Source organism: Schistocerca nitens, chromosome 4 (assembly GCF_023898315.1).
Source record: "Schistocerca nitens isolate TAMUIC-IGC-003100 chromosome 4, iqSchNite1.1, whole genome shotgun sequence".
NCBI lineage: Eukaryota > Metazoa > Arthropoda > Insecta > Orthoptera > Acrididae > Schistocerca > Schistocerca nitens.
The window spans coordinates 453,268,420-453,272,303 of NC_064617.1; the positions used below are offsets into that span (position 1 = coordinate 453,268,420).

The 3,884-nt window shown below is 41.7% G+C and overlaps 1 non-coding gene across 1 annotated transcript; it reads left to right on the forward strand.

Annotated features, from left to right (window-relative positions):
* The first annotated feature begins 3,096 nt into the window (after positions 1–3,096).
* Trnal-cag (transfer RNA leucine (anticodon CAG)) lies at positions 3,097–3,180 on the forward strand. The gene has a single exon. It is a non-coding gene; the product is annotated as a tRNA-Leu (tRNA).
* The last annotated feature ends 704 nt before the right edge of the window (positions 3,181–3,884 follow it).

The window sequence follows — 3,884 nt, forward strand, 5'->3', positions numbered from 1 at the left end:
TGTACCGTCAAGAGCGACGTTCATCATTAATGGATTAAAGTTAAGTATCAAACTAATTACATCCGCTTTCTGAATTATCATTCCTTGTCATGTTCCAGACCTCACGTCAGTATAGTTCTTCCCTCCTCACGCCAGCCTGAGTGAGATAAAACGCATGCATATCGGCCTACTCTCGTAACACGGTGTTGGCTCTTCTGTCAATACAAAAGAACTCTATTAGACATTCCCCTGTCTCGTTTCTGTTACCAAGTCTATATTTGCTCCTGGGTACACCTTAGAGTCCACTATGTGAATTCGGAATCTCCTCCTACTCATTATGTGATCGATCTTAGGGCCTCCTGTATCTCTTGCCCATTTCCAAGTACACCTCCTCCTCTTGTGATTCTTGAACAGAATTAGCTGAATTTCGTTGTAGAACTCTATTTGTCTTTCCTGTGTCACGTTTCTATTACTAAGCCCATATTGTCCCTTAAACCTTTCTCCTGCTCCCTCCCCTACAATCGCATTCAAATCTCCAATCACTACTAGATTTCCGTCTGCCTTTACGAACTGAATTACCTGTAAGTGTCATCACATACTTTCCCTATCTCTTTCGCTTCAGCTTGCAACATCGGTATGTATACCTGAACAATAGTTGTCGGTTTGTAGTCGACTCTGATGAGAGCAACCCTGTCACCGAACTGTTCACAGTAACTTACTTCTGAACTACCTTCGTAATCATAATAAGTCCTACTCCGTTATAACATTCCTGTTGCTGTTGGTGTTACCCTATACTCATCTGACCAAAACCCATTTCCTCGTTGCACTTCACTTTACAGTCTGTGAGAAAGTCGAGCACACCTCTTCATTCGTCAGTACCTCCGCATTTCACGTCTTTGCTTATTGATTATTCCTGAATGTTCTCTTAATCTTCAGCCTACTTTTAATTATTTCTAAGTTGTGAGCTGAATCTATATTTGCTCCTGGGTACACCTTAGAGTCCACTATGTGAATTCGGAATCTCCTCCTACTCATTATGTGATCGATCTTAGGGCCTCCTGTATCTCTTGCCCATTTCCAAGTACACCTCCTCCTCTTGTGATTCTTGAACAGAATTAGCTGAATTTCGTTGTAGAACTCTATTAGTCTTTCCTCTCTCATGTTTCTATTACTAAGCCCATATTGTCCCATAACCCTTTCTCCTGCTCTCTCCCCCACAATCGCATTCAAATCTCCACTCACTACTAGCTTTCCATCTGCCTTTACAAATTGAATTACTTGTTCAGTGTCGTCACATACTTTTCCCTATCTCTTTCACGTCAGCTTGCAACATTGGCATGTATACCTGAACAATTGTTGTTGGTTTGTTGTCGACTCTGATGAGAGCATCCCTTTCACCGAACTGTTCACAGTAACTCACTGCTGAACTACCTTCGTATTCATAATGAGTCCTACTCCGTTATACCCTTTCTGGTGCTGTTGGTGTTACCGTATACTCATCTGACCAAAATCCTTATCCTCGTTCACTTCACTTACCCTACAGTATATCTTGACAGGGCCTTAGTATTTTGATTTTCAGACTTGTTACCTCCTACCATGTTCAGTCTCCTAACATCCCACACACTGTCTCGCATAACCTTATCATTTCGTTAATAGTTCAACCTTTTTCTTATGGCCATTCTGCCTTGTTAGTCCCCTCTTGGAGATCCAAATGAAGCACAAGTCCGAAATCTTTTGCCAAAGGAGACATCATCATCAGACCTTTTCAATTACAGTCCCCGGTCTTATGGATACACCTTATGTGTCTTTATTGCTGTGGTTTCCATTACCTTCTCTATTCTCCTACTTTTCATCGTTACTGATCTTCCGTCTTTTAGGGGCAGTTTCCCTCCTCTGTGCCAAGATTCTGAACTGAAACTCTGATCGCTCTCTGCTCTTCTTGAAAAGACATTTGGCGGAATGGGGGGTAGGGGGAATTCTTATGCCCGAAGTCTTCGGTCGCCATTGCTGATGATCTTTATTCAATATTCAAGCAGTGGCGGGGCTCTAACCCATCACAGAGAAAGTTTTGATTACTCGTCAAAAACGATTTCCCTAGACCATGTGATTCGAAGTCGGGTGTTGCAATTTGTGTGGACTGGTAAGGTAAGCAAAAAGGAGCTTCTCTGCAGAATCGGCTAGACAAGGGACATACACAAAACACTAACAGGAAGAAGGGATAAGTTAACAGGACATCTGTCAAGACATCAGGGAATGACCTCCATAGCACTAGAGGGAACTGTTGAGGGTAACAATTATAAAGGGTGAGAAGGATTCGAATGAATCAGCCAAATAATTGAGGACATAGGTTGCAATTGCTACTCTCATATGAAAAGGTTGGCACAGGAAAGGAATAGGTGGCGGACCACTTCAAATCAATCGCAAGACTGATGAATGAACAAAAGTTTATTACACAAAGTCTTTCGCTTCTAGACCTCATCTTTTGTGTCCTCAGTGTATAATGAACTAAACTTTTTTCCTCATGAATAATAATAATAATCATAATAACAATAATATTAGTAATAGCAATCACAACTACATGTATACCAGACTGCATGTTTTTGCCTCTAAACAATTGTATGTACACTCAAAGATCCCCTCCATTTACAGCCCATTATCTTCTTTCAGTTTTATTTTTGCATGCAGAACTTTGTTTGCAATCCTGTACATGATTTAATCTGAAGTGAGAATAACAGAAATTTATTTGCGTCTGTGGTGATATCTTTTTCGAGATCGCTATAAAGAAGCAAACTTAATAACTTGCATATGAAAACGCATTTCAAGTGAAAATGCCACTTTTCAAGAGATTCGAATCTGCACACTAGCTGTAAAAAGCAGTTTAGCCTAGACTCGAACCACATCACGTCGCTGGACTGCCTCTTGCAGTATTTACGCCCAGAGTTATGCAACACCAGAGCACAGCGCAGCGGTCGCTGAGCGACAGACTGCTCATTGTGACTGCCACACACGCTAACACTGACCTCGGAACAGGCTCTGCTGTTGCAACTCATTTTCTCGCCTACTTGTCGAAAGTGGAATGTGGGAGAGAAACTGTCGCACTTTACATTTTAAGCGGCTGTCAGGGTGGCCGAGCGGTCCAAGGCGCTGTGTTCAGGTCGCAGTCCACTTCTGTGGGCGTGGGTTCGAATCCCACTCCTGACAAACATTTTTACAACGGTCGTTTGATTCTAATTTTTGCACATGTCGATAAACCTGTAACCAGGAACGTAGAGACCACATAGGTGTGTTGCCAAATCTCATTACAAAGTATGTGGCAGATGGCGTTAATGGTTCCCTGTGATAACATAACTTGTGATTTAAAAACAGGAATGATTATTCAATACTTTTCGTTTTCTGAAATTGTGGTGGAATTAAAATAATAAATGTGGGTCGTGTAAGCGAGACTCCACTGAGGTTCAGCAGCCACATCAGTAGTGCACAGTTAATGCTAGAGCCTGCTAGGCCAGGTTACATGTTGGCACACTAAGAGCAGCTGTGTTGGTGTATTTTCTGTGCTCATCATCAACACTGGCAGCAAGGAAGTCTCATGATTGTAAATACACATCAATAAAGGTATTTTTTGTATCCGCTGTAACTACATCCATCTTCAGTGTAGGATCACCACCCACTTCATCCACACACCTTTACAGAACTGACGTGCTAAGAAGACGTATTTCATATGTCATGTAAGGCACTTAGAAACGTGCGAGGTGCTTTTGAATATTCCATGCAGAACTGAAAACTAATCATGTGTTTCGGGTAAACCTTTCTTATTTTACGACGCAGTCTTCTTTTAGGCTTATACACTTCGTCCAACGCTATTCTAATTTGTTGATCCCTTCCGAATAATAGGAATTGTTCAAGTC